The sequence below is a fragment of the Mobula birostris genome, chromosome 11 (assembly GCF_030028105.1).
Source record: "Mobula birostris isolate sMobBir1 chromosome 11, sMobBir1.hap1, whole genome shotgun sequence".
Taxonomy (NCBI): Eukaryota; Metazoa; Chordata; class Chondrichthyes; order Myliobatiformes; family Myliobatidae; genus Mobula; species Mobula birostris.
Window position 1 is genome coordinate 95,365,844 of NC_092380.1, and position 26,206 is coordinate 95,392,049.

General features: G+C 39.8%; 1 protein-coding gene across 1 annotated transcript in view; it reads right to left on the bottom strand.

Moving 5' to 3' along the window:
* The window catches only part of LOC140205260 (leucine zipper protein 2-like), a 562,336-nt gene that overhangs the window by 478,988 nt on the left and 57,142 nt on the right, over nucleotides 1–26,206 (bottom strand). The window lies entirely within an intron of this gene.

Below are 26,206 nucleotides of genomic sequence, written 5' to 3' on the forward strand. Positions count from 1 at the left end.
TTTCAACTACTTGTTTTTCTTTTTCTCACCTTCCTTTTCCTTCCTCTAGATTCTTGTGCGTATCTCTAATTTGATAATTGCTCAAGAAATTAGGTCTTTTTTTTATCCTTTTCCATTTCCACAATACTTATGTTATCCTCATTTTTCTTCTTTTAGTTTGTGCATCTTAATCTTGGGAAGGTGCGTTTAGTTCACTGGAATATTCCCTTATTAATCTTTCTATTGCTGCCTTTATGAGCTGATCTCACTCTTGGTTTCCTCATCCCCAACATCATTTGATGGACTGTCTATTTTTGTATCCCTCAAGCCTATGCAGTCCTGTATCATTTTCATTATTATCAGATTTTTCATCAGCACCATGCAGATTAGTGCTTGTTTTGAAACTGCAACTTGACTCTTTAACTTTACCTCTTCCCTGTGAAGACCATTCTCTTTGTATGTGTCCTACTTTGTTGCATTTTTTACAAGTCTTGCCTTTAAATCTGCATTGTTCTGGTATATGTATGAGCTTCTGCCATTATGGTAACACAATTTGTTCACCCAGGCTGGTTTTTGTTTGGACATTGTGAATTTGTTCACGCTTACCTTCATTTCTGACTGCAACTCAATTGTGTCTCGAACTGCTAATTCCATTGAGACGGCTATTTCAATTGTACTTTTAAATATAAATTGTGCTTCAGATAGAAGCTATTTTTGAATGCTTTCTTGTAACATTTCATAAACTAAAACATCTCTCAGTGCATCATTAAACCCATTATTGAACAGACAATGCTCAGACAACTTCTTCAATTCATCCATGTACTGTACGCTGAAATGGGCTCCCTTCCTTTTGATTCCACTTCTGAAACCCAAAGCATACTGCAATCAACAATGGTTTTGGTTCTAAATGTTCCTGCATTATTTCTATGATATCAGCGAAGCTCATTTTCACTCGTTTCATTGGAGCAGTTAAGTTTCTAAGCGAAATGTCTGCCTTTAAATACAATGCGCTCAGCAAAATAGGTGTTTGTTACCTGTTGGCTATTGCATTTGCTTTAAAATACTGCTCATTGCATTCCAATTACCTGTTGTGTCAATCTTAATGATGTAGCCAGCCATTTCAGATCTTTGTTTATAATTAGTATTATCCTGTGCGCATTGTTTATGAACCATGAATTATTCTGCTTCTTGCCTTTTTTAGCTTGATTGTTTTTCCTTTCGTGAAGAAAATATACTGCTCTGAAGAAAAAAAACTGGCTCTGTTTTTTTAAAAAACTTGATCGTTTCTCGCTGTGCTTATTTTTAAACTCAAGCATCTTGCTGCACTTCAACATGTAGGTAGTCATCTCAGGTTTGTTTAAAACTTCCGATTCACCACTTTAATGTTTTGGAACATAAATCGGGTTGCAAGAAAAAGACAGAGCTGTCACTGTGAATTTAACTCAGTTTTTTACTTTCAATGAGGCACGGGCAGATCACATGGTAGCGTTAAGACATATGTATTTCACTCAGTTTTTACATATAACCCATAACAAATTGTTTAAATGAACATGAATGCCTAGTCAAACAATATATTTACAATATAACTCAGATACTTCTGAAATTCTAACCATGTTGACAATTCTTTGTCTCCAAGAGATGCTTCTTAATCCACTGATTACCCCAACAGATTGTCAGAGTTGGATGGTAGCTTACAAGTGGAGGGAAGTAGTAGAAACTGCATTACTCTGCCTCTGGTATCCCACTGGAGGAGACTTAGACTTGAACTGAACTACAATTCCGTTTCCACGGATACTGCCTGAAGCGGCTGTGGTATTTCCATTATTTTCTGTTTTTAGTTCCGAATTCCAGCATATGTGGCTTTTTGATTTTTTAATTCTTAAAGTGAAGATGCACTATTAAGCACTTTGATACCAATATAATTACACTGAATTCAACAATTCTTTGACACTTCTTAATTTTCTAGGAATATTAATTTAAAAGAACAGTAAGATAGCTGTGCAATTTCCCTATAGTATTTAGAACATAGAGCAGTACAGCATAGGAATAGACTCTTCACCCCCAATGTTGTGCTGAACCAAATCAATTAGTCATCAAGTGGCTAACTAAACTAATCTCTTCTACCTACAATATCCATATCTTTCCATTTCTCACATTCATGTGGCTTTCTAGATGCCTTTTAGAATTCACTTATGTTTCTACCTCTACCAAAATCCCAGGCTGGCATTCCAGACACCCACCACTCTCCATGTAAAAACCTTGCCCCTCACATCTCCTTTAAAATTACCCCCTCTAAGCTTAAATACATGTCCTCTGATATTAGACATTTCAAGCCTTGGTAAAAAATATATTGTCTGTCTACCATACCTATGTCTCTCATAATATTTTAAAACTCTATCAGTTCTTCTTTCAGGCTCCCGTGCTCCAGAAATATAACCCAAGTTTGTCCAACCTCTCATTTTAGCACATTTTAATCCAGCCAATATCCTGATAAACCTCATCTGCACCCTCTCTAAAGCCTCAACATCCTTCCTATAATGATGTGACCAGAACTGTATGCAATACTCCAGATGTAGCCTAAATAATGTTTTATTAAGGTGCAACATAACTTCCTGACTTTTGAACTCAATAAAGGCGAGCATGCTGCATGCCTTCTTATCAATCTGTACAGTCACTTTCAGGGAGCTATGAACTTGGACACCAAGATCCCTCTACTCATCAACACTGTTAAGGATCTTGCCTTTAACAATATACTGTCTCTTTGCATTTGCCCTGCCAAGGTGCAGCACTTTATGTTTGGCCAGGTTAAACACCACCTGCCATTTCTCCACTCATGTCTGCAACTGATCGATAAGCTATCATATTCTTTGCCAGCCTTATATGCTATCTACAACATGACAAATATTCATATTATCTGCAGACTTATTAACCCACCTACCAATATTTTTATCCAGGTTATTTATATATTTTTTATGCCATTTTGCTATACTTTCCTTTCAAAGGTGAAGTGGGCTGGCCTTAAGCAATCAAGGGAGAACATACAGCCCCTTTACTCAAAACACTGTGTCTGTTGGAAGAGACCCAAGCCAAAAGGCAAGAGTAAAGAAAAGATATGAGGAGGAAGTAGGTAACTCAAAATCTATCCATCCTTGGTAGTGTCAGCATTACATACTTTCTCAAAAAATGGCCTTACATCCTAATACTCAGCAATTACAACTTCTGTTGCAAATATCATGTTGTCAATATTATCTTACTTGTGGTGGGACCAGTTTGGAGGAACACATATTGAGGTGCAAGGGTTGGAGTGTCACACTGAACATTAAATCAAATCCTTGGGAGTTTGGGGGTTCAAAAAACTGCAGGAGCTGGAACTCTCTCTCTCTCTCTCTCTCTCTCTCTCTCTCTCTATATATATATATATATACACACAAACACATATATATGATGCAACCTATCAGAATGCTCTCCATGATGCAACTAATGAAGTTTTTGAGCATATTTGTTGACATGCCAAATCGCTTCAAACTCCTAATAAAGTACGAGTACTTTGACCTGCAATGTTGTGTCAACCTATATAAAACTAGAAGGGAAATGTTAAGTTAATCCATCATAATCTAACCTTCTCCTCTTACACAGTCCTTAACCCTCCATTTTTCTTATATACACATGGCCAAGATTGTTTTAAATGTACCTACTGTATCAATCTCTCTGCATTCAAGGCATCTACCATTCTCTCAGTGAAAAAATCCATCTCTTACAGCTCCCTTAAACTTCCTTCCATTTACCTAAAAGGGTGTCCTTTGATATTGTCAATTTCTGCCCTGGGAAACAGGTTCCGGATATCTACTCTATCCATTCCTCCCATAAACATATACATCTCTATCAAGTCCCCTCTCATCCTCCTTTGCTCCAAGGCCCACTCAAGCTTTCCTCATGAGACATGTTCTCTAATTCTGGCAGCATCCAAGAAAATCTCCTCTGCACCTTCTCTAAAGCTTCTCAGAAATAAGTCTTGTCACCTCCTCAAAGTTCTCAACTAAGCTCATGAGGTACAGCCTGGGCCTCTAAAACCATGCTGACTATCCCTAATAAGACACAGAATATTCACACCCTTCCTCTTATGTGGTAACAAAAAGTGATCACAATACACCAAATGTGATCTAACCAGAGTTTAATAATGTTGTAACAATACCTTGCGTCTCGTGAACTAAATTCCCTTACAGCACACCACAGGCCTTCTTAACCACCATATCAACTTGTGCAGCAACTTTGAGGGATCTATGGATCTGGACCTCAAAAATGTTCTATCCCTCCACACTATTAAAAATCAGTAACCTTGTAGACCACCTTCGAATTCAATCTTCCAAAGTCTATCACTTCATTCATTTTCAAATTGAACTCTGTCTGCCACTTCACTCAACTCTGCATCCTTTCCTGTAACCATTGACAACCTTCTTCACTATCCACAACTCCAACTTTCGTGTTATCTAAAGACTAACTGTCTAATCCTTCCACTTCCTCATCCAAGTCATTTATAAAAATCACGAAGAGTAGGGGTCCCTGAAGAGATCCCTGCAGAACACCACTAGTCACCGGCCTCCAGGCAGAATGCACACCACCTACCATCACCTCTGGCTTCTGTGGGTAAATTAATTTTCTTGCCATGTAGCCAAGTCTCCATGGATCCAAAGACTGATGACTTTCTGGATGAGCCTACCACGGGACCCTTGTTAAACAACTTACTAAGATCTATATACAGCATTGTGCTGGATATTCATTTTCCAAGGCCCGAGAGGCTTATTGCTTACCTCAGCTTTCAAGCAAAGCAGCATGATCTATCCAAAGGGCCAGAGCTGTTTGTGACAAAATTAAACTTCTAATCAATCTTCCTTGCCCAGCGTCTTGTTGTAAACAAGAACCAGTTTTCAGCTCTTAAAGTATATTGCAAGCAATAATTAGCCTGAAGTTAGAGGGACAGTTTTGCAAACAAACTCTGCCGTCTGCAGAGCACAGTCTGCTGGACATAGCAGGGGACTCACTGCTCAAGAGATAGGTTTTACAAAGTGAAGAGACCATGAGATGCTTTCATATGGATCATCGAAACATAAAACAATAAGGTTAATTTAATTAGCCTTCACTCCAGGCAACTGCAGCTAAATTATTTGTATCTTTGTGATAGAGATCAAGGAAGGTTCTAGACCAGACTTACTCTGTCACTTAGCATATCAAACATGGTCACAGGTATGATCATTCAATAAACATGTGAAAATCTGCCGATGCTGGAGATCTAAAGCAACACACACAAAAATCTCGAGGAACTCAGCAGGCCAGGCAGCATCAATGGAAACGAATAAACAGTTGATGTTTCATGCTGAGACCCTTCATCAGGACTCTTTCAGTTCATAAGAATTGTACCTGTCTTTGGAAATCCTTTGTAGCTTATAAATCTCCTGGAATTTTGAAATCTTTTATAAATCAAAAAATCCTCTGCGAGTTTTAAATGCGTGCTTAGGACTATTCGTCTAAGCTTAAATATTGTATCATTAAATATAAAATAATCTGTGTTTAAACTATTTTGTTAACTGGAACTATCTCCTGGTAGGGAGTGGGAGCCCACCACTCAAACAATGGATATCAGCAGCTCGATCTTCCTGCAGAGATGTGTCAGGGAAGTAAGTTAGTCTTTGAAGAGTAGGTTGACACAGTATAATTTCCCTATAGTGAGGGTAACCACAGACACAATACCTATATTAAATAGGGTTTAAAATATCCTTTTGAGTTTAGGGCTTTGTTGACAGTGAATTCAATACCATTATACCTCAAACAACACTCTACCTTCATCAGTTTGTTTTGTCACCTCCTCAGCAATCTCAATTAAGCTTGTGAGGCACAGCCTGAATCTCTAAAGCCATGCTGACTACCCCAAATAAGGCAAAGAATATCAAAATGTTCAAAATTCCTGTCCCAAAGAATCCTGTCCAACAGCTTTCCTTCCACTAATCTAAGACTCACTGATCTATCATTGGCTGTATTGTTCCTCTTAACAACAGAATGTCATATGCCACCCTCCAGCACTCCAGTTTCACTCCCGTGACCAGGGAGGGCACAACAAACGTGACTCTTATGTAGAAGTGAAGTTTCTGCAGAAACCCAAGAGGAATTTAGTTCTTACATGTGCAACACAAAGCATGACAGGACATTGTTAGAAAATTTGACCATTGTAAGATCTCTGTAGCTTGAGAATTACAAAGAATATTATTAGAAAGGCTTAGATACAGAAGTAAATTGCTTAAAGGGATTTGTTTCTTAAGCAGCAGATGTTAGGAATTTATTATATTCCAGATTTTACTCCATCTTAGACATAAATCTACCCCAAAACAGGAGTTAACTAAATGGAGAAGAACTACTTAAGTACTAAGTACTGAATAAGGATTTGAAGATTCTTATTATCGATCATTTATACAAATAAAGAAGAGTGGGACAACTTAAGTGTATCAAATTGACAACGACAATTTTTCTGTTCATAGCTCTCAGTCAAAACGATTGGGTGTTCAGAAGACACAAGCTCAAAAATGTAGCCTTTCACTTCAATGTGGAACTGTTAAAAATGCTGTCTTTTGGATGGGGAATGAATCTCAGCTCTTGCTCAGGTGATGCAAACCATTTTGGGAGAAGTACCAAGGTAAACAAATGATGATGTTACCAAATTTATCTCTCAAACAATATCACCAATAAACATATCCATTAGTAGGAAAGTCTACGATCTGAGGTCACAGCCTCAAAATAATTGACATCCTTTTAGAACTGAGGTGAGGAGGGACTTCATCCAGAGAATGGGATTCTATAGAATTCATTATCACAGAAGTATTGGGTGTATTTAAAGCAAAGATTGGCAGGTTCTTGATTGGTAAGGGAGTTAAAAGTAACGGGGAAAAGGCAGGAAAAAAATCAGCTATGATTGAATGGTGGATCAGACTCAATTGGTCAGATAGCCTAATTCTGCTACTATATTGTTTAGTCTTGTAGCTTTCTTAACATTACTATTTCTGGGAACTTCTTACGCTCTAACTGACATATTACAATGGTAGGTATACTTCAACGTAATTCAAAGTGCTTTGGATGCCCTGAAAGGGATGCAGAAGGTGCTTTGGAAATGCAGACCTTCTTAATTGGTCCCAACTCTCCACATGTCATGATACTTTTAGTGAGCTATCATAGAGAGCCAAATCGCCTTCCTATTTTGTGCATTTTTTATGTTCATATAAAAGAATGTCATTTGCAGACCATGTGACTCCTGTTGGAATATTGGGAGAATACTGGATAAGGAACAACAAAATGGACATCTGAAAATAATACTGTGCAGCAGAAAGGATCTAAGGTATTTCACAGAAAAAAATCACCTTTTCTGTTGTTGCTATTCTTTCATCCCTCCTTCCATCCAACATAAACCCTTTCACACAAACTTGCCATATTGTCAAAGTTTGGGAGTCTGAATGCAGGCAGCTACAGAGGGCATTTTTACAGCGGCTTCCTTCTAGATTCCATTTCGAGAGAGCATGGCCTTACAATGCCTCCAACCTTGTTTCATGCATGGGTGAACAGGCAATGCAATTGAATGGGCTGTTGTCCTAGAGCTAAAATCTCTCTGGGGATTTTCCAACTCTCCACTCCAAATAACACAATCAGTCTGCTATTATCAAGTTATTGACTGCAAAGCTTTCTGTATTGTCCTTGACGTTATCTCTTGCAAGCACTTTGCAGCGGATGTACATTTCTCATTACCTTAGTGCTTAATTTTCCCCAGGGAGTCAACCTAGTAACAGACAAGGCCTAAGCACTGATATTGGCTCCAATCCACTGAGTGCTTGATTCTCATTTTTTATTTTCAATATTGTATCTCATTTGCCTCCTTTTTCATGATAACAAAAAATTGAGTCAGAAAACAGAAGATATTGGGAATAACCAGCAGATGAGCTGGTAGGGGGAGAGAGCAATACACAGTTGATGTTTCAACCTTAGGTTAACATAGTAGCATCACAGTTAGTGTAATGCTATTACAACTCCAGCAACACAGATTCAATTCGGCCACAATCTGCGAGGGTTCATATGGCCTCCCCATGACTGTGTTGGTCTTCGCAGGATGCTTCAGTTTCCTGTCACATTCCAAGGATGAATGGGCTAGGAGGTTAATTGGTTGCATAGATGTAAATGGACACTATGGGTTTGTTACCGTGCTGTATCTCTAAATAAAATAAAATTAATCTTCTGCTGGTTCAAGTTGTTTGAGATGTATCCAATTCTGGAAGCAAGTCAGGATGAATCAAAATAAAAGGTTTTTATTTCAGACTTCCAACATCTGTTTATTTGTGGTTATTTTGTTAATCATCAGGGCAAAGCAGCCATGCAGATCTTTGAGGTGTTGCCTCACAACTCCGGAGACTTGGGCTCAATCCTGACCACTGGCGCTCTCTGGGTGGCTTGCGTGTTCTCTCCATAATTGCGTGGGTTTCCTTTGGGTGCTCCAGCTCCATCCCACACCTCAAAAGCACACAGGTCAATAGGTTAATTGGCCACTGCACATTGCGTAGGTGAGCTGCAGAATCTGGAAGGGGGTGGTGGGAGACTGGTGAGAATAAAAAGGGATCAGCATAATTGTAGTGTGAGTGGATGCTTGATGGTTAATTGGGACTTGCTTAATCGAAGGACCTGTTTCCATGCTGTATTCCTCTAAGAGTGTGTCTGTATGGCTCTTAGCCACTATAGAAACGTAAGAAATAAGTAGGATTGAGCTATTAACCTGCTCTGCCATTCAATATTTCTCTGTACTAATTCTATATTTTTTGATTCCCTTCATTTCTATCTATATATCGATCTGTCTTCAAGATGCTCAGTAGTGACTGAGTTTCCATTGACCTCATCTGAGAGATTTCCAAAAAATCAGCACCCTCAGAGGTGAAGAAAATTCTCCTCATTTCATTTCTAAATGGTGTTCACCTTATATTGAATTTGTGACCCTTGTAGATGTCTTAACTAGAATCGGAATAGAGTTTAATATCACAGACAAATGTCATAAAATCCATCGTTTTTCATCAGCAGCACAGTGTAATGTATAAAATACTATAATTTATAATAAGGAATATATATTAAAGTTAAATTAAATAACTGTGCAAAAAGAAAGCAAAAAGAAAAGAGCAAACCAGGATAAGTGTACTCTCTGCATCCATCTCGTATAAGGATGTAAGAATTTTGCTATGCTTCATTATAACCATTTTCATTCTTTTAAGTGCTACGGAATACAGTCTTAGCATAACCTATCTATCCTTAGATGACAGACATAGAATCCCAGAAACAAGTCTGGAGGATTTTTATTACACTCCCTCTATAAGCAAGTTTATCCATTCTCAAGAAAAGAGACCACAATTGTACACAGTATTCCACTAGTGGTCTCAAAAAGAACATAGATGATTAAAATTGGTCATCCCCACTATTATATCCAAAGCCTATTGCAATAAATTCCAACTTTCTATCCACTTTCCTAATTGTGTGTCACACCTGTGAGTTAGCTTTCTGTGACTTGTGTATAAGAATACACATCTCTGAACTTCAATATTTTCTAATCTTTCACCATTTAAAAAATACTCTGCAATTTTTCCACCAAAGTTAACATTCTCGCATTCTTTCATGCGGTACTCCATTAAACCGAGGTTATCAAAAACTGAAAATGATATTCCAAACGTTGGGCTCCCAGTTGGTTATAACGCACTGTGTTTACTCTGAATGGGAAGAAAATCATCCCTTGTTGAAATCACCAAATGCAGTATATGACAATTATGAACTTATCTTCCAACTTTCTGATCTATCAAACTCAATGGACACGATGCACAACATCCAAATGATTTGTTCCTAAAGCATTTTGTCACGTGCTCAGTTATCCGTATCACTGTGTGGTATGGAAACTGCACTGTGGTGGACAGGAGGGCTCTACAGGGCGTCATTAAAACTACCTGCATCACTGACACCAGACTATCACAATCGAGGACATATAAAGTAAAGTAAAGGCATCCGTTAGTCTTACAAGACCATGGATCTGTGCCTGGAAAGTCTTCACTCTCCAGGGCACAGGTCTGGGCAAGGTTGTATGGAAGACCAGCAGTTGCCCACGCTGCAAGTCTCCCCTCTCTATGACACCAATGTTGTCCAAGGGAAGGGCATTAGGACCCATACAGCTTGGCACCAGTGTTGTCACAGAGCAATGTGTGATTAAGTGCCTTGCTCAAGGACACAACACGCTGCCTCGGCTGGGGATCAAACTCACGACCTTCAGGTCGCTAGTCAAATGCCTTAACCACTTGGCCACGTGCCCACACTCAAGGACATATACACGGAAAAAATGCCAGAAAAGGGCCAGAGATATCATGAAGGATACCACCCATCCTGCTAATGGGCTGTTTGTCTCATTCCCATCAGGGAAGAGGATTCACAGCTTCCATGCCAGGACCACCAGACTCAAAACTGTTACTTTCACCAAGTCGTCAGACTGATCAATACCTCCACCCTTTACTCTCCCAACCACACCCCTGTCACCATCACTTTTTCATTTCCTGTCAGTCACCTTAACCACAGCTAATCTTGCACATAGCGTCACCTTATGGACATAACAGTCACTGTATAAGCTGATCTTATGTATTTCCGAATCAGAATCAGTTTTAGTATCACTGACATACAAAGTGCAATTTGCTGTTTTGCTGCAGCATTATAAATCATAAAAATACTATAAGTTGCAAAAAGAAATGCCTATGTCAAAATAAATTAAATAAATAGTGCAAAAGGAGAGCAAAAATAGTGAGTTTTCATGGGATGGTTCATTGTTCATTCAGAAATCTGACGGCTGAGGGGTAGAAACTGTTCCAAAAGCATTGAGTATGCTTATATTTATATTTATTGTGTTTTATGCTTATTGTTTTTTTATATGCTGCATCTGATCCATAGTAACAATCATTTCTTTCTCCTTTACACTCACGTACTAACGAATGACAAACAATCTTGATCTATTGTGCATGTATCATGCCTTTGCTGGTATAAACAGGGTTATGTGAATGCTCAAATATGTCTCTTAAAGAAGAACGTAACACTTTATTTCAACCACTCTTCCTTAAATTGCGCAGACATTCAACAGGAGTTTCCAGGACAGTTCCCTACAAATTTTCAGTGCAGTGCTGGAGGTACAGATTTCTCATTAGGAAGCGGACAGCAGCTGCCAGAACTCATTTTGCCATAGACTGTTAACTGTCACAAGCAAGACATAGCCTTTCACCTTCCTACTCAGCTGGATTCAAACTGGCCTCTCCAGAGATGATCATCGGTAATGGAAGCTACTGTGTTGCTTAATTAAGAATTCATAAGAATCCAAAAAGAAAATGAATGTTATTTCACTAAGAAAATGCAAACCTTTATTGGCATTTGTTTCCACAACTTTATTTAGAAGTGGGATAAGTTTTAGAGAGGCTTACACAGATTTATTCAGTATTGACCAAGTGCACTCAGTGGTCACTTTTTTTGGGTACACCTGTATGCGGCTCGTTAATGAAAATATCTAATCAGCCAATCATGTGGCAGCAACTCAATAGATAAAAACAAATAGACATGTTCAAGGAGTTCGTTTGTTGTACAGACAAAACATCAGAATGGGGAATGGGGATTTAATTGACTTTGAATGTGAAATGATTGTTGGTGCCAGACGGGGTGATTTGTGTATCTCAGAAATTGCTGAAGTCCTAGTGTTTTAATGCACAGCAGTCTCTGAGTGAACATAGAATAATGTGGAAAAAAATCCAGTGAATGGCAGTTCTGTGAGCAAAACAAAACAGAGGAAAATGGCCAAACTAGTTCAAGCTGACAAGAAGATGACAGTGACTTCACTAACCACGTGTTACAACATTGGTGGGCAGAAGAGAATTTCTGAATGCACAATACGTGCTTAACCTTGAAGTGGATGGGCTACAGCAGCAGAAGACACGAACATGCACTTAATGGCCACCTTAGTAGGTTTACAGAAAGTATCTAATAAAGTGGCAACTAAGTGTAAATCAAATTTATGTTATGCTTATTTGATTGAAACATAGGTAGAATTGTGTACATGATGAATATTTAATACATATGATAATTTAGGAAACACGTTATACAATGGCATGGCCAAATAGTAGCATTCAGTTGAACTGTACTCGTCATTTTAAAAGACTGAAAGAATAAAGCTACATAGGTTACCTAGCATTGGCCTAGCCTTAAAAGAGTCCAGGTAACCTTGCAAGATACAACTCACAAACATCAGACTGGTGCCTAAAGTGGGAGAGTTGTCCCACAGACTAGGGAAACGTCAGGAAGCTCTGGCCACCCTCACAGCATCAGGCCTTAGAGACAACAATCAGGTTCCTGTATCACAAACACTGGTTACATTCGGACCAACCAAAAGGAGAAGCACATTGACATAGAGGTGGAGGAAGTAACCACGGGTGTCCTGCATCACTGTTTGGTATGCGGGGGTGGGGTAGGGGGTGCTATTGCACAGGACTGAAAGAATCTGCAGAGGGTTGTAAATTTAGTCAGCTCCATCTTGGGTACTAACCTACGAAGTACCCAGGACATCTTCAAGGAGCGGTGTCTCAGAAAGACAGCACCCATTATTAAGGACCCCCCAGCACCCAGGGCATGCCTTTTTCTTACTGTTACTATCAGGTAGGAGGTACAGAAGCCCAAAGGCACACACTTAGCAATTCAGGAACAGCTTCTTACCCTCTGCAATCCGATTCCTAAATGAATATTGATCCCGTGAGCACTATTTCATTATATTTATATTATTTCTGGTTTTGCATGATTTTTAATCTATTCATCATACTGTAATTTATTTATTTATTTATTATTATTTTTATTGTTTTCTTCTTCTGTATTATGTATTGCATTGAAATGCTGCTGCTAAGTTAACAAATTTCACGACACATGCTGGTGATAATAAACCTGATTCTGATTCTTATTCTGATTCCTTGCCGTTGTCTCAAGACCCCATGAGTTCTCTTGTGGGAAAATAAACTACCTCCTTAGTTGTTTATTTTAGATTCATAGGGATGGTTGTGGGGACAGCGTGGGGAGTTAGGGGACAGGATGAGGGAGACCGTAGAGTCAGGGGCAGAAGCCAATGTTCAGAATCCAATTCAGAAAATTCCATGTGGACCACCATTTGCAGGTCAGCGATACCAGAGGTTGAGTCAGCAGACACTGCAAAGACCAGCAATCCCCAAATCAAAGAGTCTCAAGTCAGAGGGCCTTTTATGCATGAGTCATGAGGGCCAGTAATTCCACTCCTCCTCTTCCCCAGGTCACTGAGTTCTGTATGAGTCTCAAAGTCAAAGCTCAATGGTCAAACTTATGATCAGTGAGTCCAGGGGTTAAGGTCTCAAAGTTAAACCTGTAAATGGTGACTCCTGGGATTGGGGCCTAAAGGTAAAACTCATGAGGTATGGGATTCAGGAGACTTTGCTTTGTGGATCCAGAATTGCTTTGCCCACAGAAGGCAAAGTGTGGTTGTAGATGGTTCATATTCTGCATGGACGACGGTGACCAGTGCTATTCTACAGGGATCTGTTCTGGAACCCACTCCTCTTTGTGATTTTTATAAATGACCTGGATGAAGAAGTAGAAGGGTAAGTTTGTAAGTTTGCTGATGACACAAAAGTTGGGGTGTTGTGGATAGTCTGGAGGGTTGTCAGAGGTTACAGCAGGACATCGATAGGATGCAGAACTGGGCTGAGAAGTGACAGAAGGAGTTCAACCCAGATAAGTCTGAAGTGGTTCATTTCGGTGGGTCAAATTTGAAGACAGAATATAATATTAATGGTAAGGCTCGTGACAGTGTGGAGGATCAGCGAGATCTTGGGGTCCATGTCCACAGGACACTCAAAGCTGCTGCATAGGTTGACAGTGTTCATAAGAAGGTGTATGGTGTATTAGCCTTCATGAACCATAGGATTGAGTTCAAGAGCCGTGAGGTAATGTTACAGCTATATAAGACCTTGGTCAGACCCCACTTGGAGTACTGTGTTCAGTTCTGGTCACTACATTACAGGAAGAATGTGGATACTATAGAGAGAGTGCAGAGGAGATTTATAAGGATGTTGCCTGGATAGGAGAGCATGCCTTATGAGAATAGGTTGAGTGAATTTGGCCTTTTCTCCTTGGAGCGATGGAGGATGAGAGGTGACCTGATAAAAGTGTATAAGATGATGAGAGGCATTGAGCGTGTGGATAACCAGAGGCTTTATGCCAGGGTTGAAATGGCGAACATGAGGGGGCACTGTTTTAAGGTGCTTGGTAGAAGGTTCAAGGGGGATGTCAGAGGCAAGTTTTTCACACAGAGTGGTGGGTGCATGGAATGCACTGTCTGCAATGGTCTTTTAAGAGACTCTTAGATATGTACATGGAGATTAGAAAAATAGAGGGCTATGCTGTAGGTGCTGTGACAATGCTTAAAGTCCATTTGGATGGGTATTTGAATAGTAGAAAAATATGTGTCTAAAACAAAATAATAGATTATTGTAGCTGGGTATCACAGTCATCATGATGAAGGTTGGCCTTAAGAGCCCATTTCTGCACCATAAATTTCTATGATTCTGTGGGTAACAGGTACATGGGAATATAACTGCCTCCAGGTTTTCCTTCAAACTGCATGCCACCCTGACTTGGAAATGTATCATTAGTCCACTGGCATCTTTGGGTCTAAGTTGTGAAACTCCCTACCAAAGCATTTTATTAGTCTCTACACCAGAGAATAGCAGTATTTCAAAAAGTGGTTCAACACACCTTCTCATGCCCAATTAGGGGAAGCAATAAACAGTATCCCTGCTGGTAATTCCCAGATCTCAAAAAAAGATAGGTTTAACACTGGCTTACTCGCAATGTTCCACAGACCCAAACTGAGGGTATTGCCCTCTTGTATTCTGCCAACTCTGTCCATGCTGGGACCACAAAGCCACTCTTGGTGATGGAAATTGAAATTCAACTCCCAGGCTGGTGGTGTTGAAAATAGTGTAGAAAGTTGTTGCGGGTCAAATGGGATGCCAATAGGATGTGGAGCTGGGCTGGGATGTAGCAGATGGAATTCAACCTGGAAAACTGTAAAGTGATTCATTTCGGAAGGTTGAACTTGAAGACAGAATACAGGGTTAATGGCAGGATTCTTGACAGTGTGGAGGATCAGAAAAATCTTGTGGTCCAAGTCAATCTTGTGTTGAGAAATGTTCCTTTGAACTGACTAACAATTCTGTCATGAATTTTGGCACAAAAGGGTGAGCCATGACCCATCCTTGCTTGCAAAGACTGAGCCTTTGATGGACGCTACTGTTATACCCAGTCATGATACCTCACCTGCTACCAATTAGCCTGCTTAATGTGGAGTCTTCCAAACCGGTGTTACTTGAATATTCTGTGCACTTTTCAATCTTATTTTAAATCTGTCCCAACTTTTGTTGAGTGTGTTGCAGCCATCAAATTCTAAATTCGTGTATGTTTACAAAATACAATTAAGTTGGTCAATAAAACTATTGAAAATCTTTTCTTTGTACTTTTGTCAGTTAAATAAAGGTTCACGTAAATTAATGTATCACAGATTTTTGTTTTTATTGCATTTTGGAAAATATCCCAACTTTTCTGGAAATGGAGTTTGTATATATATATATACATAAATTGCATATGTCATCATGCTAGGACATGATATGTACACATCTTGCTTAAAGTAAACATGAAGTTAGACATGAAGAAGTAGTTTAATGTTTTGAAGTTACAAAACCTTACAAGGATGAGGTGAGGTGGCTTGATAGATGTGTAAAAAATGATAAGAGGCAAAAAAAAAAGAGTGGACAATCAGAGACTTTTTCCCAGGGTAGAAATGGCTAAAACAAAGGGGATAACTTTATGTTTTTGGGAGGAAGATACAGGGGGGATGTCAGAGGTCAGTTCTTAACACAGAAACTAGTGAGTGTGTGGAACACTGTGCTAGGGGTGGTGGTAGAGACAGGTATATCAGGAGCATTTAGGAGACACTTAGACATATAGATGAAAGAAAAATGGAAGTAATGTGGGAGGAAAGTGTTATATTGATGTTAGAGTAGATGAAAATATCAGCAGAGCATTGTGGACTGAATAGCCTGTACCGTACTGTACTATGTTCTATGTTATAAAAGGAGTTAACAAACAAATAAAAGCCATCCAATTGGCAAGTAATTTTATTGCTGCATTTTTTTTCTCTCTATCATCCTCCGTGGTTTTGCTCCTCAACAAAACTAATCTTTTCTTTATTTTTGCCTTGCTTTCTCATTGTGGAACTACTATAAAATAATAGCCTTTTCTGCTTTCTTTCACACTGTGGTAATCTATCTTTTTGTTCCAAGACATCAAAATTATCTTATTACCTCAGTCTGAGGATATAGATCAAGTGCCAGAGAATTTCACTTGCCCTGCTTTATTCTGAAATGACATTTCCACCCGCTGCCACCCCCCCAGTCAAAACATTTAATTAAAGTGCTATTTATGAAAAGGTCTACAACTTGGAAGTGTCTCGCCTGAAGTGATTACTTCATAGTAGAGGTACTGCAAAAAATGACTGCTCTTCACGTTGAAAGCAGCTTTCAATGATAAATACCTGGTAGTTTACATGATTTTGTGATTATTACTATTTTAAGATGCAAAGTGAGGAAAAAAGGCAATTCTTTTGCTGAGATTGCTGTAAAGCTCAGAACATCTTAGCATAGAAAGTGGATTGCATAATACTATAAAATATCTGCCCTACATTATTGAATTTAAACAAAAAAGACATTAATCAGGAAGAAAATTGAAAAATCTGTGAAATTTCTTTCAGGTTGTCAATACTTCTTTGTCTGCGGTGACTATTTGAACGACACTTTACTTATTTAGGATCACACAGATCACTGGGGCCTGATGCAGAATTTTGACCCTCATGGCAATTTTCTTTCCCTGCACATATGTTGCTCAACCTTCTTAGTTCCTCCGGTACATTGATTGTGTCTTCAGTTACATTCCTGAGTATTGGTTTTAAAGAGACTTATCATGAGCATTTTCTGTGCAGTTGAGAATATATTGGAGTCTTTAAAATGTTCTACCAGCACCCCTAGCACAGCTTTCCACCATTCACCACTTTCTGAGTAAAGAGCATACCTCTGACAGCCCCCCTATACTTCCCTTCCAAAACATTACAGTCATTTCCCTCATTTTATCTATTTCCACCTCGGGAGTAAGTCTCTGATTGTCCACTCTATCTATTGCCTCTTATCAATTTGTACATGCATAGCAATAGATTGATATATAGATACTTTATTGATCCCATAGGAAATTACAGTGTCACAGTAGATTACAAGTGCACAGCTATATAAATATTACAAGTAAGAAAGAATAAAAATAAGTTACCTTAAAAATAAGATGTACAAGATTTACAAGTCAAAGATTACAAGATCATCTCTTATCTTTCTTCCTATGCTTTGTACCTTCAAAACATTAATCCAGTGGCCACTTTATTAATCAGACCTGCTTATTAATGCACATGTCTAATCAGTCAATCAAGTGGCAGCAACTCAATGCATAAAAGCACACAGGCATGGTCAAGAGCTTCAGTTGTTGTTCAGAACAAATATCAGAATGGGGGAAGAAATACGGTCCAAGTGACTTCGATCACTGGGGCCAGAAGGGTGGTTTGAGTATCTCAAAAACTGCTGATCACTTGGAATTTTCACACACCAATTTTCGCACCATTCTCTTTTCTCTAGAGTTTACAGAGAATGGTGCAAAAACCAAAAAAGAAACATGCGGAGAAAAACACCATGTTAAGCGGGAGAGGTCAGAGGAGAATGGCCAGACTGGTTCAAGCTGACGGGAAGATGACAGTAACTCTAACAGCCACATGTTACAACAGTGGTGTGCAGAAGAGCACCTCTGAACACACAATACATCAAACTTTGAAGTGCATGGGGTACAGCAACAGAAGACCATGAACTTACACTCATTAGGTACAGGAGACACCTAATAAAGTGGTCACTGAGTGAATAAGGATATATTGGAGATATTATCAATATCTTGTGGTATCATTGGGGTGAAGAAGACATTAAACAGGATATAACAGTTCTTAAAATTATGAAGTTTTATGATTGATTGAATAAATATGGAAAGATAGATTCTTCTGACTGAGGCAGCAGTGATGTGGGATCTTCAGTATGAAACTGTCAGCATGATAAGTATAAGGGGAGATTTCTACTTGTAGCATCTCATTAAAATACATAGCTTAGAAACCAGATCGCACTGCAATGCATTTTGTATACTGCTTCATTCAATTTCATTGGAAATTCAATTGTAAAAGAAAATTGAAGATTTACTGTAGAGTACATGAATTTTCTTCCTGACTCTCCATGTGCAAGAGCACTAGAAGGAGCACAGACAGTGAGAGGTGCTGTGCGCACTAACCACCACCTCTGAAATGTTTGTCCCTACAGCTGTGGTCTCAGACAGTGTAGTGACAACAGAGTGGTCCTGATTATCGTACATTTCAACAAAGTTGGATATGAATAGGAATATATATAGCCCAAGACTTTTCCACAGTATTCTATTTGTCAATGTGGAATGGAGAGCAAGTTTGTAAATCTGGTGGGAGCAAAAGATTTTGGGAATGGCAAGGGTGGTGTGCTGCAGGAGTGTGGGGCAGGTGGCAGAGAAGGTGTTCCAATGGCAGGGCGGAGGAGTGGGTGGTGTGCGTGGGTGCAAACACAACCAATCCTGAAACACTAAGCAAGATCACTGATCCAGACAATTGGTTTATTGATCATTACAGAATGTTCTTCTGTTACTTCCCTCTCCCGTCCCCTTTTCCCAACCATGATCTCCACGCCCTGCCCCCTTCCCACTCTCAGTCCACTATAGAGACCCATATCGGAATCAGGTTTATCATCACTCAAATGTGTCACGAAATGTGTGTTTTTTGAGTCAGCAGTACAGTGCAACAAATAAAATTGCTGCAGTACTGTGTAAAAGTCTTAGGCACCCCTGCTATACCTGCTACAGCGGATTATTGGCACCCAATTGCCCACCATTGAGAACATCTACCATAAACGCTGCCTGGGCAGGTCGAAAAGCATTATCAAGGATGCATCTCACCCTAACCATGGACTTTTTAATCTCCTCCCATCCGGTAGGTGCTACAGGAGCCTCCACTCCTGCACCAGCAGGCACAGGAAGAATTTCTTCCTTGAGGCTGTGACCCTGCTGAATCTCACATCACAGTGCTAAGCAGTATTGCACCCATATTGTACTGTCTCAGTACTTTTATATTTGTGTGCTGTAGCACTTACAGTTTATTCGCAGTTATTTTGTAAATAACACTATTCTTTGCATTTCTGGTTAGATGCTAACAGCATTTCATTTGGCTTTGTATCTGTACTCGGCACAGTGACAATAAAGTTGAATCTAATCTAATCTATATATATATGTACCTAAAATTTTGCACAGTACTATACTTTTAAATAGCTGAAGCATTTTTATGGCACTTTGGTTCAAAAGGTCATCTGACTCATAGTTCTTCATGGTTGTAAATCAACACTTGTACAGGGTATGTGATTCTATAATTATATTCATCAAGACTTAGATTTAATATCATTCCTATCTGAATAAAATACAAAAAAAGATATTCCAATTGCTCAATAAAGCCACTCAATGCAATCGGAGTGAATTTTGACGCAGAAAATTTTGATACAAACTTTTTTTTAATCAATATTAGCTTTATTTGGCACATGTACATCAGAAAAGCCAGGGAAATGTGTCATTTGTGTCAATAATCTACAGAGTCTAAGGAATGGTTGGGGACAGACTGCAAGTGTCACCACGCTTCTGTTACCAACAGAGCATGGCCACAACTTACTAACCGCAACTGTATGCCTTCCAAATGTCGGAGGGAACTGGTGAACTCAAGGGAGGACATAGAAATTGAACCCTGACTGCAAATTGCAGGTGCTCTAAAGCATTGCACTGACCCTTACACTACCGTGCTACACACCCTACACTACTGTGCTGCCCTCCATATAGAACTTACTTTTATCTAGCAAATCACAAACCATTTCCGTTTGTAACTAGTTGAAACAATATCTGGAATATGGTAGGATTTACATTGAATATATAGGACAGAATCTAATTCTATCCAGTCATGCAAAGAAGTCCATTCCTGTCTTAAACGCAAGAGATTCTGTCGATGCTAGAAATCCAGAATACCACACATAAAATGCTAGTGAAACTCAGCCGGTCAGGCAGCATATCTGGAGAGGAATAAAGAGTCAACAGTTTGGCCCGAGACCCTTCATGAGGTCTGGAAAGAAAGGGGGATGGAGCCAGAATAAGAAGTTGGGTGGAGGGGAAGTAGTACAAGCTAGAAGGTGATAGATGAAATGGGAAGGTAGGTGAGTGGGGGACAGAGGATGAACTGAGAAGCTGGTGGTGATAGGTGGAAGAAGTGAAGGGCTGAAGAAGGAAGAATCTGAGAGGAGAGTGGTCCACGGGGGAAATGGAAGGAAGGACACCATAAGGAAGTAAAAGGTAGGAGAAGAGAAGAGAGTCGGTAAGGGAGAGCCAAAGTGGTGAACGGAAATGGAGAAAAGGGGAAAGATGTGAAATTACTGGAAGTTAGCGAAATCAAATATTCATACTGTCAGGTTGAAGGTGGGTGCATGCATGCAACCCCTTATCCTTCGTATACATGTCCAACTTCTTTTCAGTGCATCTCCACTACTCACTTCAGCTACTCCCTAGGGTGGTGAATTTCACATTCCAACCACCCTTCCAGTAATAGAGTTTCATTCAAATTGTCTTTTAGATTTCTTGTGAGTTACTTATAATGATGTCCTCTGGCTAGACTCTTCTTTATATGGAAACATTTTCTCTGCATTCAGCTCTCTTCATGATTTCTAAAACTTCTATAAAAGTCACCCCACGGCATTCTTTTCAAAGAAGAGTTTCACCCTGTTCTTCTTTTCCTGAGATCAGAAATGTGAGGAAAGTACCTTTCTTATCCTAGGAAGTCTTGACAACCTCCCCGGCATCTTGATATTCATTGTGCCTTCTGGTGACAAAAGCTGTTCGTAGCACTCTTAGGGTGGCTACATCAAGGTTTGGTTCAGGTTCAGCATGACTCCCTTTAAATTTTTATCCCCTCCAAAGCAAACATGAATGTTTGGTTTGTTTCTACTATGGTTTTAATAACTTTTTAGTGATTGATGTCTTTATACTGCAAGATCTCTTTGTTCTTCTTACTCACGTAAAATTAGGCCTCTGAGTAATGTGACATCTCTATTCTTCTGACCAAAAAACAGCACCTTACATTCACCTACATTAAGCATTTTACAATTATTTGCCCATTTTTGTTAATATCCTCAATAAATTTGCAATATTCTGTCACTAATTTACAAAAATAATGAAAATATGGATTATTCTCAAAATATGAAGTAGAAAAAAGACTTACAAAGTATAAACTTTGGGCAGGGGTAAGCAAGGGAGTAGGAACACAGTTAATCATTAATTTGCACATAATCTGACCCAAAACTCGTCACGGTCATGAAAGCTTCTCCCTTTTTCAGCAAAGTGAAGTGTTTGCCAACAAGGCCGCATGCAGCGAAAACTAGGGCCACACCCACTGACAACTTCAAGACACATAATCAAAGGCATTTCCCATTGTTTTTAAAGTGTCTTTGATGATTACATTTAGAATCTTATGAAAAATTTCTATTAAAAAAAGCAATATTGACTAAAAATAAATTATTTTGAACTACACCCAATTCATGTAAGTTAATTTAAATCAAGCATTCACGATTTTGTTTATTTATTTCATCAAAGCTAAATACCTCTTCAGCTGAATAGGGCCATGGTGAGTTTCAGGACAGAGGAATAGTTAGATACATTCAGTAAACTCCATACTTCCAAGCCTCACTGCACTAGTGTAGTTGTATTTATTTATTTAGTGATAGAGTGTGGAGTAGGGTCTTCCGCAGCAACCTCTGACAAACCGAATTAACGTTAGCCTAATCATGGGACAATTTACAATGACCAGTCAACCTACCCGGTACATCTTTGGACTGAGGGAGGAAACTGAGGACCCAGAAAAAACCCATGCATTCCACAAGGAGGACTTAGAGAGCTCCTTACATGATAGCACCAGAATTGAACCCCGAAATCTGGAATGCCCCAAGCATTGTTAACCACTACACTAGTGTGGCGCTCATTTCAGAAAATTCTTGTGTATTTCCGTAACGCACTGCACACCTTCCAGTTTGTCAGCTGTTCTATGCAGGACCTTCAAGAGAAGGGAAGTACAACCCAGCACAGCAAACTGAAGGTTTGACCATAAAGACCATAAGACCACAAGAAATAAGAGCAGAATTAGGCCATTTGGCCCATCAAGTTTGCTCCATCATTCAATCATGGCTGATTTATTATCCCTCTCATTCCCATTCTGGTACTTTCTCCCCGTAACCTTTTATTCCCTTACTAATCGAGAACCTATCAACATCCACTTTAAAAGTGCCCAAATATTTATCTTCTACAGCCATTTATGGATTAAATTCCATAAATTCACCACCCTCTGGCTAAAGGAATTCCTAATCACCTCTGTTCTAAAGGAACGTTTTTCGACTCTGAGTCTGTACCCTCTGGTCCTAGGCTACCCCATCCTTTCAACATCCACTCTCTCTAGGCCTTTAAATATTCAATAGAGTCCTAGAATGGAGAATATAGAGATTTTGAGGTGGGAAAGGGGAAAGTAATTTGCAGAATTGAACAAGTAGTATAGTCAATGAGAAGGTGGAGAACTTGAGGATTTAAATTGCAGAAGTGATCATTCAAAGTGAAGTGGATAATAACAAGAAAGAAGCAGAAATTGGTTTCCATAGAAACAAATCCCAAAGTTATCTAATAACTGAAGCACATGGCACATGCATCCAATTATTTCCCTAATCCCATTTCGGTCCCTCAGTCCGTTGTCCAATATACAGTATTTCAACACTTCATGCTCATTTCAGTCCTTTTTATACTGTATGTAACACACATAAAATGTTGGAGGAACTCAACAAGTCAGGCAGCATCTGTGGAAGGGAGTAAAACAGTTGACATTATGAACAGAAATCTTTCATCTATCCTGATGAAGAATCTCTACCCATGATGTTGCCTAGTTGATAAAGATTTGCTTGTTGCACAAAATCTCTAACATCTGTAGGATCTTTTACGTTTATCTTGTTTTATATCTCCAACCCGAACTTTTTAACTTCTCTCTACACAAGTTGCTCGAGGGTCTCTGCAGGTCTGGTAGCATGTATGGTAAGAAATGGATAGTCAATCCTTTGAATCAAAAGCCTTCATGTGGACTATCCTAGATGGAGTTGTAGAATACACAGACATACGCGGCAGTACAGATGAAGGTCTTGAAACAAAAAGTTAACTATCTGTTTTGCCCCAACAGTTGCAGCCTAACCCACTGAGCTCCTTCAGCACCTTGTGTATTGCAGCAGATTCCAACATCTGTAGTCTCTTGTGTACTTCTCGAGAATTTCCACTCACTATGTTGAATTGTATTTTGGTTATTGACTGCTCGGTAAAGGGAAATAGATTCCTCCAAATTGTTTTCACATAACGCAAGAAAATCTGAAGATGCTGGAAATCCAAAGCAACACATACAAAATGCTGGAAAAACTCAGCCGGTCAGACAGCATCTATGGAAAAGAGTAAACAGTTGATGTTTCGGGCCAGGACCCTTCTGAGGACTGAGAAGGAAGGGGGAAGATGCCAGAATAAAAAGTTGGGGGGGGGGGGTGGAGAAAGAGTGGAAAGACGTGAGCTGGAAGGTTATAGGTGAAGCCAGGTGGGTGGGAAAGTTCAAGGGCTGGAGAAGAAAGAATTTGATAGGAGGGGAGTGTGGACCATAGGAGAAAGGGAAGGAGGAGGGGAGCTGGGGGAATAGGCAGGTGAGAGGAAGTGAAAGGTCAGAGTGGGAGATAGAGGAAATGTATGACAAAGGATCTAGTGCCTTCCCGGAATATACGACAAAAAAACACTTGTCGGGCTTCCAGCTGGGTACAGGTATCTATTATAACTGATGTTTCAATGACAAAATCTGCCAACTTCATCAAGGATAATGCTTAGTGAGGTGGTATTTATAACCCCTTAGTATGTTTCTCCTCATCCCAGCTTCCGCTCTCCCACCCTCTTTACAATCACAATCCAGTTCTTAGTCACAGCTTATTTGTGTCAAAGGTGACCTGGGACCCAGGTCGGCTGGCATTTACAGAATTCCCTGTGAATGTAAACCAGCGTTTATCAACCAGATGGGATGCACGGTGGAAGCCCGCATCAGGGAGCACTGGAGGTGTATCCATATGGGTTACCTGGAGAAATCAATGGTAGCAGAACACTGCATTCACAGTGGCCATAGGATTGACTTTGATGGCACAAAACTACTGTGTCGTGCCAATGGCTTTTGGGACAACCTGGTAAAGGAAGCCATTGAAACAAAACTAGAATTTTAACAAAGTAAGAACTGGAATTCGATTGTAAATAAGGTGGGACAGCGGAAACCTGATTAGATGAGGACTAACCAATCAGGAGAAATAGACAATGGGAATATAAATACCACTGGATTTGACATGCACAGACATTACCCCTGATGAAGATAACAGAGTTCTTGATAGGTTGGTTATAATCGATACCTATACCCGGCTGGAAACCCAAGCCAGGTTTAGTCATCAGAGGAAATGTATGTTTTCACATAATTTTATAAACCTCAAATAAATCTTGGATTAACCTGTCTATCCACGGCCTCCCCTGCTTAGGGATGAAGCCACACTCAGGCTGGAGGAACAGCACTTTATATTCCATCTGGGTAGCCTCCAACCTGATGGCATGAACATTGACTTCTCTAACTTCTGCTAATGCCCCACCTCTCCCTCGTACCCCATCCGTTACTTATTTTTATACACACATTCTTTCTCTCACTCTCCTTTTTCTCCCTCTGTCCCTCTGACTGTACCCGTCGCCCATCCTCTGGGTTCCCGCCGCCCCTTGTCTTTCTCCCCGGACCTCCTGTCCCATGATCCTCTCATATCTCCTTTGCCAATCACTTGTCCGGCTCTTGGCTCCATCCCTCCCCCTCCTGTCTTCTCCTATCATTTTGGATCTCCCCCTCTCCCTCCCACTTTCAAATCTCTTACTCACTCTTCCTTCAGTTAGTCCTGACGAAGGGTCTCGGCCTGAAACGTCGACTGTACCTCTTCCTAGAGATGCTGCGTGGCCTGCTGCGTTCACCAGCAACTTTGATGTGTGTTGCTTGAATTTCCAGCATCTGCAGAATTCCTGTTGCTTGGATCAACCTGATGTAGCCGCAATAAACTAAACGTTATCAAACTTTCCTCATAGCTAACATTTGCTAATACGGACAAAACTTGGGGGGGGTGGTGGGCGAGGTGCAGTGTGGCAGCTAGTAGAGCCGCTGCCTCACAGTTACGGTGACTGGGTTAACTGCTGACCTCCAATGCTCTCTGTGTGGAGTTTGAATGTTCCCACTGTGACTACACAGATTTCCACCCACATTTAAATGACGTGTGGATTTGTAGCTTAAATAACCACTGTAAATTGTCCCTTATGTTTACTGGATGGGGAGGAAAAAATGGGTTAGAGTAGTATTAGTGTAAAAGTGGGTGTTTAATGGTCTGCATAGACCAGATGGGCCAAAGTGGATGTTTTTGTATTAGATGTCTCCATGATTTTAAAACATTCTTGTAAGTGCATTGCAGTGTAGGAAGGGAAGGTAGGATAGAAAATATAGATTAAGGAAACTACAAACCTCAGGGATGTGATAGAACAAGGCCAAGTGGTATCACCTTAGCAGCTCTGTACCTACAAGTGATCACCATCTCCACCAAACTCACACATCTCCAGCCAATGTCTCAGCTCTGGTCATTCTTAATGAACAGCAAAGCTAGTGGTTAAAGTTCAAAGATATTGAGTTCCCCTTTACGATTCCATCATGGAAATCATACCGAATCCATATGCAGCATGGATTTATTGACACCCTTGACCTTGTTATGTTGAAGGACATCACGCTGAGGGAATATGACTTTATTAACCATAGCAGGAAATGTATTTTTTTAAG